The following is a 15,129-nucleotide window of genomic DNA, read 5'->3' as shown; positions in this document are numbered from 1 at the left end:
GAAGCTGCAGAGAGGCGTGTAAGACTGCAACTCTGCTTCCTGGTCCCAACTCTGGATAGTCATATTTTGGGGGGTTTAATAAATTTGTCCATATTTCTAGAAATGAGAGCTGCTCCATCCAAAGTGGGATGGATGCCGTCTCTTCTAACAAGACCAGGTTTCCTCCAGAAGGTTTGCCAATTATCTATGAAGCCCACATCGTTTCTGGGACACCACTCAGACAGCCAGCAATTTAAGGAGAACAAGCGGCTAAACATGTCACTCCTGGTCTGATTGGGGAGGGGACCAGAGAAAAAAAATTTAACCTCTGTCTCTCTTCCACAGCATGTCTTTTATCCTGTCTTCCTTCTTAAGGGGCTGAGCTGTCAACTGATCACCACCTGGTGGTGAGTTGGATCAGGTGGCGGGGGAGGACGCTGGACAGACTTGGTGCATGTCAAGTCAAACCGAGTAGGAGGTGGAGAGCCCTGAGGGAAAAAGTAAACGTGACAGACTGGAGGGCGGAACTAATCTTGTGTCTGGGTTTCTGTCGGGAAGAAAAAGAAAGGCGAACTGGGAAGCAATAGGAAGGTGCCACTTTCGGGAAAAGCCCAGCATAATTCCTTCAATAAGTTGTCGCCAACATGAATATTGTGTGGAACTGAAGTATCTTTAAAGCCAGGGAGGCAGCCGGTAAGGGAATGGTTGCTGACTATGGTAAAAGACTTTGAAGCGAGTTGCTAAAGAATCGCGGCTGCCGCTAGCTTACGTAGCATTAGCACTGTGCCGTGAGTTGGTTGCCTGTTTACGAGCGGCACCATTGTTTATTGTTGGTCTGCATATGGAAGACTGTTAATGCTTGCATATGGTTAAGAGAAGCTGGTTATAAATACTATTGTTACTGCTCAAGTTCTAATGCAGATTGATTATTTAATTTAGCACTTTAATAGAAAGCAGTATTTCTCAAGGTGTATGTACAATTGTTAGTGAATTACGTAATTTGAGCATTTAAAAATACTCAAGCAAATATTGTACTACAAAGCTTATGCACTGCATTGATGTGTTTAAAAAAAAAAAAGAAAAAAAAATGTGTTTGGGATTGTTTACAATATTTGCAGATGTGTGATAACAAACATAATTTGTATTTGGGTTTTTTGGTTTGTATTTAAAGGTTTTTCACCTATGGCTGACTGTGGCCGAAAAGAAGATTAAAGAAAAGGAAAACAAAAGATCTGCCTGGTCATTGAGTGAAACCCAGTTAAACACCTGTGGTAGATGCATCAATCCCTTTCAAGCGGGGAAGCTGCACAAACTTAGAGAGCTTGACAGTGCACCTAAACGCGTAGTGAGGGTGTGCTGGGAACGTCTAGCAGAGGCCCCAGTCCGCGAGATCTTCAACGCACACCTCCGGCAGAGCTTCAACAGCATTCCGAGGGAGACTGGGGACATTGAGTCCGAATGGACCATATTCTGCCGAAGCTGCTGCATTGAGCTGCGGCCGCAAGGTGGTTGGTGCCTGCTGTGGTGGTAATCCCTGAACCAATTGGTGGACACCAGAGGTGAAGGGAGCCACCAGGCTGAAGAAGGAGTCCTATCGGGCTTGGTTAGCCTGTGGGACTCCGGAGGCAGCCGACAGGTATCGACAGGCCAAGCGGAATGCGGCACGGGCAGTGGCTGAAGCAAAAACTCGGGTGTGGGAGGAGTTTGGAGAGGCCATGGAAAAAGACTTTCGGACTGCCTTGAAGAGATTCTGGCAAACCGTCAGGCGTCTCAGGAGGGGAAAGCGGTGCTCTACCTGCACTGTGTATAGTGCTGGCGGAGTGCTGCTGACGTCGACTGAGAAAATTGTCAGGCGGTGGAAGGAATACTTCGAGGACCTCCTTAATCCCACTGACACGTCTTCCGAGGAGGAAGCAGAGTCTGGGGATGAGGGGAATGACCCGCCAATTTCCGGGGGCGAGGTCACTGAGGCAGTTAAACAACTGATGAGGTCCGCCCCGAGTTCCTGAAGGCTCTGGACATTGTAGGGCTGTCCTGGTTGACACGCCTCTGCAATGTTGCGTGGAGATCAGGGGCAGTACCTGTGGACTGGCAGACCGGGGTGGTGGTCCCCATCTTTAAGAAGGGGGACCGGAGGGTGTGTTCCAACTACAGGGGGATCACACTCCTCAGCCTCCCTGGGAAAGTCTATGCCAGGGTGCTGGAAAGGAGAGTTCGTCCGCTAGTCGAACCTCGGATACAGGAGGAACAATGCGGTTTTCGTCCTGGTCGCGGAACACTGGACCAGCTCTTTATCCTCTCGAGGATACTTGAGGGTGCATGGGAGTTTGCCCAACCAGTCTACATGTGTTTGTAGACTGGTTGGGCGTGTTTGGGATTGTTTACAATATTTGCAGATGTGTGATAGCAAACATAATTTGTATTTGGGTTTTTTGGTTTGTATTTAAAGGTTTTTCACCTATGGCTGACTGTGGCCGAAAAGAAGATTAAAGAAAAGGAAAACAAAAGATCTGCCTGGTCATTGAGTGAAACCCAGTTAAACACCTGTGGTAGATGCATCAATCCCTTTCAAGCGGGGAAGCTGCACAAACTTAGAGAGCTTGACAGTGAAAAACCGGGAAATCAAATCTGGGAAAAATGACCTTTAGTCCTGGGATAAGGGAATAATTAGTGCAAAGAGGAAATTCGGAGAATCCCTCAAGTTGCATGTGCCATTCCCATTAGTAAATAAACCCCAGTTCAAGCTGAGCACACAAAAATGGCAGACCAAGCTGCTGGAAAGTCAGTTGAACAACTCAAAGGAGTGAGGGCAACAGCCAAGAGATCATTCTCTCGTCTGGTTAATAGCATTACGAGGACGCATGAGGATATGACTGAAGAAGAACTCAAAGACAGTTTCAATAGACTGACAATGGAAGCAGAGAAAGTCATGGAGGCCAATGATGATCTAGAGGCCGGTTTCATCACGGAGCTAGAGGCAAAGCCTGACACAAGTGAAGCAGCTGTGCTGACAGAACAGCAGAGAGCCGACTTAGCAAAGACTGCAAGTGAATGTGAGTTAAAACTGAAGGAAATAAAAACCCTAGTCAGAGAGGCTCTCTGGGCCAACTTTGGAAGTGCAGAATTGTCCACAGCACTACAGGCAGCAGAGGCTGAGTGTGATCATGTTGCTGCCATTACGCCTGACGGTAATTATGAAGTGTATGATTTCGTTCTTGGCCACCTGAAAGAATTGGTGGGAATGGCAAAGGAGAGGTATAGCAAGTGGAAGCATTGGATCCCATCAGGTATTCGGAGAGATCTTCAAAGCAACATACAGAGGCTGGAACTCGGCGTCCCCAGGCTGGTTTCCAGAAAAGCTGACTTTCTGGAAATGAGAATAAAGGAGGATGCCGATCACCTGTCATCATTGCCAGTTACCTCCAGCTGCCCCATGCCAATCATCAAGCTGAAACCAACAGCACTTCCTAAGTTTCTTGGAAATAAACTAGACTTCCACAGATGGAAGAAGGAATGGGAGGTTCTTCAGGGGCAGGCGGAGCCATCTGGTTCGAAAGAGATCAAAAAGTTTCAGCTACTTGATAGTGTGGATGAGAAAATAACGAAAGAACTTCGACTCACCACTTACAACACTGCAGACGACATCTTTCGTGTTTTGGAGAATCGGTTCGGCAATCAAACATCAATTGCTATTGAAATAGTGGAGGAGTTACAGAGGATGCCAGCTGTTAAGAGCCACCAGCCAAGAAAAATAGTGGAATTAATTCAAGCTGTGGAGAAAGCGCTTCAAGACCTGGTTGACCTTGGTGACACGGGGGCCATAAAAAACCCACTGGTGACAAAGTCAATCGAAAGTAAACTTCCGGAAACACTCAAAAAGGAGTGGCTTATTTGTGTTGCTGACAGTAGAAACACGGTCACCCCAGAAAAACGATTTGATAGTCTTCTGGAATTCCTCAAAGAGCAAGAAACCATATATGAACAGCTTGATCATCTGAGAGAGGAAGAGCCAAGTAAGCGAGAAAGAGTGGAGCTGAAACATTCCAGAACCAAATTCACCAAATCAGGTAGTGATGAAGGGTGTGTGGTCTGCGGTGATGGAAAGCATAAAAAGAAACTCTACTTCTGCAGGCAATTTAAGACATTAAAGCTTGCAGAAAAGAAGGCCGCAATTAAGAAACTAGGCGCATGCTGGAGTTGTCTCGAGGTTCATGACAATGGGTCATACTGCAAACCCGCTTATCTGTGCAAAAACCCAGGCTGCAAAGAAGCACGCGCTGCGGAGCACCATTACTACGTATGCCCTAATGCTGAGGTGAGGAAGGGGAGTGCAGCAGGGAGGCAAAACAGATCTGATCCAGAGGGAGGAAAGGTCAGCAGGAAATGTACGGAGGATCAGGAGGAGTTCCTCAGAAAACTGTCACCTGAACTGGCAAGAAAATGCAGGGATGCGTTTTCAAACACTGCATCTAGGGCATGCAGCACCACCAAGGAGAAGCCAAGCCTCCTGTTTGAAGGTGGGCTTCGAGAGCTGCCAGTAATCATGATGCTCCTTGAGGTCACAGCTAATGCTGGGCAAAAGATTGGGACATTAATTGACCTGGCTTCTGACACCAACTATATAACCCACAGAGCTGCAAGCAGTCTTAACCTAAGAAGTGAAGAAATCACTCTGGTTGTTCATGGAGTAGGGGAAATGAAAACGCACGTGAGAACAAGGCGGTATCTTTTGAAGATCCGAGTCAGAACGCCTAGAGGCACCCTTAGGTCACACCAACTGGTCTGCTATGGACTCGACAGCATAGCAGAAGTCCACAAACATGTCACACCGAGTCAGCTACAAAGGTTCTTTCCGGATATACCACTCAACAATCTTGTAAGACCGAAAGACATTCATCTGCTTATAAGTCATAAAGAAGGTCGGCTAGCGCCTCAGAGGAGCAGAGTCATCGGTGACCTTGTGTTATGGGATGGGCCACTTGGAAAGACAGTTGGGGGAACTCACCCTGAGCTCTTCGAGGAGCTTACTGTCTCTGCCCACATGTCCAAGACACACTTTGCCAGGTCAATGAGAGCAGCAGCTGTCAAGTATGAGGAGCTCATTGGCGAGGCCTCAGACCAGTCTTCAACAAGGAAGCACGTTCCCGCTAAGCTTCAGAGGTCAAGTACCTCAACCACCAGTCGAGGATTCTTAGAGTGGTGGAAGTGGGATAGTATTGGTGCTGCATGTGAGCCAAAGTGTGGGGGTTGTCGTTGCGGAAATTGCCAGCCAGGTGGGAAAGAAATGACACTGGCCGAGGAGAGAGAGCTTGAAATAATAAGAGAAGGACTCACCTATGTCACGGGTGATGGCCACAGCGACGAGCCACACTGGCATACCAGATACCCTTGGGCTGAAGATCCAGTATCCTTATCAGATAACAAAAAAGGAGTTGAGAGCACATTCCTCCGGACAGAGAAACAATTGGCCAAGGAGCCTGAATGGAAAGCTGCTTATGCCGCTCAGGTGCATGACATGGTGGAGCGTGGAGCCGCAGTCAAGTTGTCCAAGGACATGATCAGTAACTGGGATGGGCCAGTGTGGTACGTGAGCCACCTCATTGCTCCGAATCCCCACTCTGTTACAACTCCAGTGAGGCTTGTGTGGAATAGCAGCCAGAGGTTTAGAGGTGTGAGCTTGAACGACCTGCTAATAAAGGGTCCAGATGTCCTCAACCAGATTCGAGCAGTTCTCCTCAGATTCAGGGGCGGAGTGTACGGAGCCCTTGGTGACATAAAAAAGATGTACAATTCAGTTTGGTTGGAAGACAAAGAGATGCACCTGCATAGGTTCCTCTGGCGGGACTCTGTGGATGACGAGCTAGAGGAATATGCCATCACAAGGGTGAACATTGGAGATAAACCGGCAGGATGCATTGCACAGCTGGCAATGCGTGAAACTGCCAGCCTTTCTACCTTTTCCCACCTCAAGGAGGAACGTCGTGTACTCCAGCAAGACAGCTATGTCGACGACATCCTTACCTCTCACAATGACATGAACCAACTAGAAGTCATTACGGAGAACATTGGGCGGATCCTAAAGGCTGGAGGATTTGAGCTGAAACCTTGGGTCTTGTCTGGTCAAAGTGGGAGGAGGAAGCGCAATGACGAGGGTGAGAAAACAAGAATGAAAACCATTGTCCTACCAAACCAAATGCGTGACGAAGAAAACAAAGCTCTTGGTCTGGGTTACATAGTGGAAGAAGACAAGCTTCATGTCATGGTAGCAATCAACTTCTCCAAGAGGAAGAAAAAGATGCGAGTTGGCCAAGACCTTGCCCAGGAGCAGATTAAGACCCACACGCCAAACCCACTGACGCGAAGAGAGCTTCTCAGCCAAGTGTCAGGGTTGTATGACCCAGTCGGTTTGGTCACTCCTGCAAAGCAAAAAGGAGCAATCTTAGTTCGCAGGGCATTCCAAGAGACAAAAGTAGAAAGCTGCTTGGTCAAGGACACTTGGGATATGGCGCTCTCAGATGCCCTGAGGGAGGACGCCATTAGGCTTTTTGAGGAGTATGCCCAGCTCAGCAAAGTCACATTTGCAAGGGCGCTAACTCCCCCGTGCTTCACCGAAGAACCCTGGGCAATTACTTTCTCCGATGGAAGTGAGCAAGCCTATGGGGCAGTGTTGTACTTAAGGTGGAATTCAGATCAGGGCACAATCATCAGGTTGGTGGAGTCCAAAGCTAAGTTAACTCCATTGGACCACAAAGGGGATGTTGTCAAAGCAGAGCTGTGTGGGGCAGTGTTTGGCTCACGCCTAAAGAAATACTTTGAGGCGCAAAGCCGGATTCAGGTTGAGAGGTATCACTTTGTCGATAGCCAAACCGTCATTGGGGCAATACAGCGGGAGAGCTATGGGTACCAGACCTTTTTTGCAAATAGGATTGGAGAAATACAGAGCAGCACAAGGATTCAAGATTGGTGGTGGGTTCCTGGCCCTCAGAACATTGCGGATGTAGTCACAAGAGGAGCTAGTCCCAGGGATCTAGATGAAGACTCAGAATGGCAAAATGGTCCAAAGTTCTTGAGTTTGCCGGTGTGCGAGTGGCCAGTCAGGTCAGCTAAAGAGTTAGCCGCCACTGCCAAAGAAAACGTCAATAAGCTGCAAAGAAAGGCGTTTGTCGCTGCCTTGACAAGGGCCGAGATAAAAGGGCAAGAAGAAAAGCGAAGTCGGGCTGCTGAGGCCCAGGGAGAGCAGCGAAGACCACCTGCAGGGTCGGTCATCAAGAACCTTTTAGATGTCAAGCGGTTCAGTGACCTAACTCGATTAGTTAGATCAGTTGCTTGGACTTGGAGAGCAGCTAGAAAGTTTCTTGGGGGACATCCATCTGCAAATGACCCAAAGTGGGAGGCAGTCCCGTTGGCAGGAGTAATTTCGGTGAAGGAACGTGAAGATGCCCTAAGAGACATCTTCCTTGCAGCACAAGACAGCGCTGTCTTCCCAAGCACTACTACAGATAGACTGGTTGTATACAAAGACCCAAGCTCTGGGCTCTTTGTTTGTGGCGGCCGATTGCAAGCTTTTAAGAAAGACCAGGTTAGTGTTCCCATCTTGGCTTATGATGCTTGGATCTCTACACTGTTGGCTCGGGAGGCCCACAATGAGAGTCATGAGGGAGTTGCTGGGACCCTGCTCAGAATGAGGAAGAAAGCGTGGGTCATAAGAGGGAGAAGGATTGCTCAAAAAGTTGTGGATGGTTGTGTGGTTTGCCGGAAAGCAAAAGCACAGAGTTGCCGGCAAATAATGGGCGACTTACCTCCGGAAAGAACTCAACCTGCTTTACCTTTTGAGTTCACAACAGTGGATCTCTTTGGACCCTACCAAGTGAAGGATGACATCAAGAAAAGACTCATGATAAAGGTTTGGGGGGTTGTATTCTGCTGTATGGCCAGCAGGGCGATTCACACGGAGTTAGTAAACGCCTTGTCGACTGAAGGCTTCTTAATGGCTTACCAGAGATTTACAGCAATTAGAGGACATCCAAGAAAGATCTGGTCAGACCCAGGTACTAATTTCATAGGAGCAAAGTCTGTCTTGAAGGAACTTTACGGATTCTTGGAAAGTCAGAATAAGTTTGTCTTGGAGGAGACTGCGACAAAGAATGGAACAGAGTGGATGTGGAAAGTAAATCCGACTGATTCCCCACATAGAAATGGAGCTGCTGAGGCTGCCGTGCGCATTGTGAAGAGAGCACTCCAGAGTCTTGGAAGGGAGTCTGGGCTAAGTTACAGTGAGTTCCAGACAGCTCTTCATGTGGCAGCTAACCTTGCAAATGAGCGCCCGATTGATGCCAGAGTAGAGAGTCGGGAAGGTTGCATTCATTATGTCACACCCAACAGTCTTTTTCTTGGTCGAGCATCTCAAAGTGGGGACTTCAAGATGTTTGACTTTTCCGTTTACCCCTATAAGAGACTTCAAGCAATCCAGGCAGAAGTGAGCAAGTTTTGGAGGTCCTGGAGCCAACTTGCTGGCCCTAATTTGTTTGTAAGGAGCAAGTGGCACACTGCACACAGAAATGTCACTGTTGGAGATGTCGTCTGGTTAAGTGATCAGAATGCACTGAGAGGGCACTTCAAAATGGGCATGGTTGTCAGCACTAATCCTGACAAAAAGGGTATTGTGAGGGACGTCAATGTCCGGGTATGCCCAAGTTACAGTGGTTCTGTGGCTAGGTCCTTGAGGGCGGAGGACTTAAGCTCTGGTTCAAGGGGAGCGACTCCGGTGGCTCAAGCTACCATCCTTCATAGAGACGTCAGACGTCTAGTTGTTCTGTTACCTGTGGAGGAGCAAAATGGGACCAAGTCGTCAGTGTCATGCTTAAATGGGATGAGTTAAACTGCGGTTTGCTTGTGTACTTGGCGATCTCCTGTGTTCCAAGGGAAGATCGAGTGGGAGGTGTCAAGTCAAACCGAGTAGGAGGTGGAGAGCCCTGAGGGAAAAAGTAAACGTGACAGACTGGAGGGCGGAACTAATCTTGTGTCTGGGTTTCTGTCGGGAAGAAAAAGAAAGGCGAACTGGGAAGCAATAGGAAGGTGCCACTTTCGGGAAAAGCCCAGCATAATTCCTTCAATAAGTTGTCGCCAACATGAATATTGTGTGGAACTGAAGTATCTACAAAGCCAGGGAGGCAGCCGGTAAGGGAATGGTTGCTGACTATGGTAAAAGACTTTGAAGCGAGTTGCTAAAGAATCGCGGCTGCCGCTAGCTTACGTAGCATTAGCACTGTGCCGTGAGTTGGTTGCCTGTTTACGAGCGGCACCATTGTTTATTGTTGGTCTGCATATGGAAGACTGTTAATGCTTGCATATGGTTAAGAGAAGCTGGTTATAAATACTATTGTTACTGCTCAAGTTCTAATGCAGATTGATTATTTAATTTAGCACTTTAATAGAAAGCAGTATTTCTCAAGGTGTATGTACAATTGTTAGTGAATTACGTAATTTGAGCATTTAAAAATACTCAAGCAAATATTGTACTACAAAGCTTATGCACTGCATTGATGTGTTTAAAAAAAAAAAGAAAAAAAAATGTGTTTGGGATTGTTTACAATATTTGCAGATGTGTGATAACAAACATAATTTGTATTTGGGTTTTTTGGTTTGTATTTAAAGGTTTTTCACCTATGGCTGACTGTGGCCGAAAAGAAGATTAAAGAAAAGGAAAACAAAAGATCTGCCTGGTCATTGAGTGAAACCCAGTTAAACACCTGTGGTAGATGCATCAATCCCTTTCAAGCGGGGAAGCTGCACAAACTTAGAGAGCTTGACAGTGCACCTAAACGCGTAGTGAGGGTGTGCTGGGAACGTCTAGCAGAGGCCCCAGTCCGCGAGATCTTCAACGCACACCTCCGGCAGAGCTTCAACAGCATTCCGAGGGAGACTGGGGACATTGAGTCCGAATGGACCATATTCTGCCGAAGCTGCTGCATTGAGCTGCGGCCGCAAGGTGGTTGGTGCCTGCTGTGGTGGTAATCCCTGAACCAATTGGTGGACACCAGAGGTGAAGGGAGCCACCAGGCTGAAGAAGGAGTCCTATCGGGCTTGGTTAGCCTGTGGGACTCCGGAGGCAGCCGACAGGTATCGACAGGCCAAGCGGAATGCGGCACGGGCAGTGGCTGAAGCAAAAACTCGGGTGTGGGAGGAGTTTGGAGAGGCCATGGAAAAAGACTTTCGGACTGCCTTGAAGAGATTCTGGCAAACCGTCAGGCGTCTCAGGAGGGGAAAGCGGTGCTCTACCTGCACTGTGTATAGTGCTGGCGGAGTGCTGCTGACGTCGACTGAGAAAATTGTCAGGCGGTGGAAGGAATACTTCGAGGACCTCCTTAATCCCACTGACACGTCTTCCGAGGAGGAAGCAGAGTCTGGGGATGAGGGGAATGACCCGCCAATTTCCGGGGGCGAGGTCACTGAGGCAGTTAAACAACTGATGAGGTCCGCCCCGAGTTCCTGAAGGCTCTGGACATTGTAGGGCTGTCCTGGTTGACACGCCTCTGCAATGTTGCGTGGAGATCAGGGGCAGTACCTGTGGACTGGCAGACCGGGGTGGTGGTCCCCATCTTTAAGAAGGGGGACCGGAGGGTGTGTTCCAACTACAGGGGGATCACACTCCTCAGCCTCCCTGGGAAAGTCTATGCCAGGGTGCTGGAAAGGAGAGTTCGTCCGCTAGTCGAACCTCGGATACAGGAGGAACAATGCGGTTTTCGTCCTGGTCGCGGAACACTGGACCAGCTCTTTATCCTCTCGAGGATACTTGAGGGTGCATGGGAGTTTGCCCAACCAGTCTACATGTGTTTTTTGTCCCTCGGGGTGTCCTGTGGGAGGTGTTGCGGGAGTATGGGGTGTCTGGCCCATTGCTACGGGCCATTCGATCCCTATACAACCGTTGCAAGAGCTTGGTTCGCATTGCCGGCAATAAGTCGGACTCGTTCCCGGTGGGTGATGGGCTCCGCCAGGGCTGCCCTTTGCCTTCGGTTCTGTTCATAATTTTTATGGACAGGATTTCTAGGCGCAGCCAAGTGGCGGAGGGCTTTCGCTTTGGTGGCCTCAGAATCTCATCTCTGATTTTTGCGGATGATGTGGTTCTGTTGGCTTCATCGGGTGAGGGCCTCCAGCTCGCACTGGACCGGTTCGCAGCCGAGTGTGAAGCAGCGGGAATGAGGATCAGCACCTCCAAATCTGAGGCCATGGTTCTCAGCCGGAAAAGGGTGGAGTGCCCACTCCGGGTCGGGGATGAGTTCCTGCCCCAAGTGGAGGAGTTCAAGTATCTCGGGGTCTTGTTCGCGAGTGATGGGAGAAGGGAGCCGGAGATCGACAGACGGATTGGGGCTGCAGCTGCAGTAATGCAGACGCTGCACCGGTCCGTCGTGGTGAAGAGGGAGCTGAGTGTAAAAGCGAAGCTCTCAATTTACCAGTCGATCTACGTCCCTACCCTCACCTATGGCCACGAGCTGTGGGTAGTGACCGAAAGAACGAGATCGCGGATACAAGCGGCAGAAATGAGCTTCCTCCGAAGGGTGGCTGGCCTCTCCCTTAGAAATAGGGTGAGAAGTTTGGCCATCCGGGAGGGGCTCAGAGTAGAGCTGTTGCTGCTCCACATCGAAAGGAGCCAGCTGAGGTGATTCGGGCATCTGACAAGGATGCCCCCTGGGCGCCTCCTGGGTGAAGTGTTCCAGGCATGTCCCACCGGGAGGAGGCCCCGGGGCAGACCCAGGACATGCTGGAGAGATTATATCTCTCGGCTGGCCTGGGAACACCGTGGTGTTCCCCCGGATAAGCTGGAGGAGGTGGCTGGGGAGAGGGAGGTCTGGGCCTCTTTGCTTAGGCTGCTGCCCCCGCGACCCGGCCTCGGATAAAGCGGATGAAGATGGATGGATGGATGGAATATAGACTGGAAGAAATTATGACGCATCAAATATTACACAGGCTGCAGTGAATTGTTGTTGATACAGACTATTGAGCTTTGAGTTTCCCAGTCAAACTTAGCTTTGAAGCACATGCTAACACTTTTACTCTTGTACATTTCATAACAAGACACCATAGCCAATATATTAACAAAATATATATTAATAAAAGATTCAAAGCTGCAGCACATACAGCAACACATACTGTTAGTAAATGTGTCCTGGACTTAATGCAGCTGCAGAAAGTGCTGCTGCTGTAAGTAAGCGTAACAGCTTCCAGATCACTTATTTTTCTGGAAAGATGGTAAGAAGGACATTACTGCTCATTTCTACAATCTCCCAGATCTTGGCATACAAGCCTTTGTCCCATGAAAACCACTTCACAGTACTAAGAGTCCACTAAAACCTACAAATGAAGAGTGATCCTGGAAGAAATAGGACGCACACTAGTGAACCTCAACAATTGCAAGACAGCCTTGCCCCCGATGCTTATATGAAAAAAATAAATAAATAGGAAGATTTATGAAACCATTAGGACTTTATCACCTTTTTATCTGAAACGTTACTGGTACTATATATAACCTAACTGGCATTTAAAGAGTAAAAAAAAAAGAATGTAGATAAAATGGTTTTGATGAAAAGGACTGGTGCTAATTTAAAGGGTCAAGTCGGTGAAAGTAGATAAATGTTTTAATAAATATATATTTTACAGCATTTTGTGAACATACACAAAAGTGGCCATTTTTGCTGAGAGAGAGTTTTATAGTTTTTGCTCTCCTTGAACAAAAATAATAGTGCATGATAATCAATGTGGATGTTAATCAATTAGATGTCCCAGACTCTACTATTAATAATACAGCAGTCCCTCGTTTATCGCATTTTCTCTTTTGTTTAAACACTTAAAGTTCAACCCATCATAAAAACATAAGTCCAGTATTATAAAATGAAACCGTGCAAAACGTTTCGTGGGCAGATTTATATAAATTCGACAAGCTAAACGCATTCTGTAGTGTACAGCAGTGGTCCCCAACCTTTTTTGCACCACGGACCAGTTTAATGTGAGACAATATTTTCACGCACGGGCTTTTAAGGTGTTGCAGATAAATACAACAAAATAAAATGATACAAACAAAGACAAAAACGGTGGTATTTTGTAAATATCATAATAAATGTGAATTCGGCTGTGTACTTGTGTAACTTTATGAGCAGTGTCTTGTTGCGCCAACAACATTGAGAGTAACATCCTCCTCTCTGCTTCTTGATTCTCTCTGGTCGCTATGGTAACGCGTAAATAGTTCTTTCAAAATAAGACACACGACCACAACACGGGAAAAGACCCAGGGAAACAGACTCAACGGACCGGTACTGGTCCGTGGCTCTGTTGGCGACCGCTGGTGTACAGGAGACACTGTACTAGGTTGATTGACAATGTTCCACAGCAATCAGAACGCACAACACAATGTACTGTAATAAAAAAAAAATCTATAAAAAAAAAAATCAGCGAAACAGTCCGCAAAAGTAGAACCGCGTTATTGTGAGGGATGACTTTACAATAATTTCCAGTAGCACTGCTGATATATGAAATGGTGAGTTTTGAGTAGGGATGGGTATCGTTTAGGTTTTATCCGATACCGGTGCCAAATCGGTACTTTTGAAACGGCGCCGGTGCTCAAACGGTGCTCAAACCGGTGCTTAAAGAATGGAGAACACAAAATTGGTCCAAAAACCTCTCATGTTCAGCTGTTTTTTGTAAAAATATAACAATGTTAGCCTTTTCTGCAGCTATGGGGCATATATGGTATCACTCTTGGCTGGAAGCAGTGCTTAAACAATGGAAAAAACACAAACTTTGTCCTAAACCTCTCATGTTTAACTGTTTTCCACTTTTTCTTTGGTCATTTTAGCCTTTTTAGCCAGGGTGAAGGGAGTATCTGCCATCAAACAAGAGGACAGCCGCATGTAGCTATGATGATGTTTGCTAGTTCACCTTACATGCATTAATGTAATAACGTGGTTAGCCTACTCAACGTAAATTAGCTACTCACGCAGAGAAGAACGGCTGCTGCCACCATCATCCGTCATCATTTCTGCTACACTGGCAGGGCTAGGGGCCAGGACTCTCCTCTTCGTGTTTTTGGGGGATGTTGCATAACAGGCAACCCACCCGCAGTAGATGTGCTCGGTGTGAGGTCTCGCAGCAAGCTATCAAATACGGCGCATTTCTGGGCTTTTTAAAAAAACGCTATGCGTCGCCAGGTGTTTCATCGGATTTGAGGTGTTACCTCCTTTGACAGTATCACAGTATCAGCTTAAAGCACTTGTTGCTGCTGAGTTTGCATATTTTGCTGTGAAGTACAGCCAGACTTTTAACCGCTTCGCCTTGGGCATTTTTAATCTGTAGCTCTGCTCTAACAGAACGTACGTACCTGGCCCCGCCTACTATCCTCGGAAACGTAAAATGATTGGCTAGAATCTAAAGTGTATCACAGCTCAGGAAAAAAAAGCACCGAAATAAAGCACCGAAATGTGCGCTGCTTTTCGGTCTGGTTACTACCGTTTATGTCAGAACCGGTGCCATCATGGCACCGGACACCGGTACCCATCCCTAGTTTTGAGGTTGTCTTCAAACAAGTGCATTGTACTAGAAAAAGGTGTTTGAAGGATTAAACATGTAAAAAGTAATGACTAGTTTATATTTATGAAAAAACCTTTATGCAGAAAAAGTAGCAAAGAAATAAAAACATAACACATGGACACTTTTGCCACGAACAAGCTGAAGGGATGGTGATTTTTTTTAATAATCCCAGAGTGTTAAAAAACACTTAGAACCAAATTTATTTATCAGCATGAATAGTAAAAAAACCCCACAATTTTGTTTTCACTGTCAAAGTCGATTTAACTGAAGTTACGTGTTTCCGGTTAGTGTGGAGGTCACGTGTTTCCGGTTACTGTGGAGGTTGCAATATGGCGCTCCCCAGTGGCTGCAGCCAGGTGCTCTTGTGGTCAAAGTCGATTTAACTGAAGTTATATGTTTCCGGTTAGTGTGGAGGTCACGTGTTTCCGGTTAGTGTGGAGGTCACGTGTGTCCGGTTAGTGTGGAGGTCACGTGTTTCTGGTTACTGTGGAGGTTGCAATATGGCGCTCCCCAGTGGCTGCAGCCAGGTGCTCTTGGGGGGGGGGGGGGGGCTCTAAAGGATAGGATTACTGA

General features: G+C 47.4%; 1 long non-coding RNA gene across 1 annotated transcript; it reads left to right on the top strand.

Moving 5' to 3' along the window:
- Nucleotides 1-362: 362 nt before the first annotated feature.
- On the top strand, nt 363-1,310 carry LOC146692648 (uncharacterized). The gene is made up of 2 exons (XR_014915020.1): nt 363-672; nt 1,151-1,310. It is a non-coding gene; the product is annotated as an uncharacterized LOC146692648 (long non-coding RNA).
- The last annotated feature ends 13,819 nt before the right edge of the window (nt 1,311-15,129 follow it).

The sequence above is a fragment of the Copadichromis virginalis genome, linkage group LG15 (genome assembly GCF_057382275.1).
Source record: "Copadichromis virginalis isolate Kocher_CV1m ecotype Utaka linkage group LG15, C_Virginalis_male_GT1.1, whole genome shotgun sequence".
Lineage (NCBI taxonomy): Eukaryota > Metazoa > Chordata > Actinopteri > Cichliformes > Cichlidae > Copadichromis > Copadichromis virginalis.
Note: the sequence above shows the minus strand (reverse complement) of the source record. Positions and strands in the feature narration are given on the sequence as shown.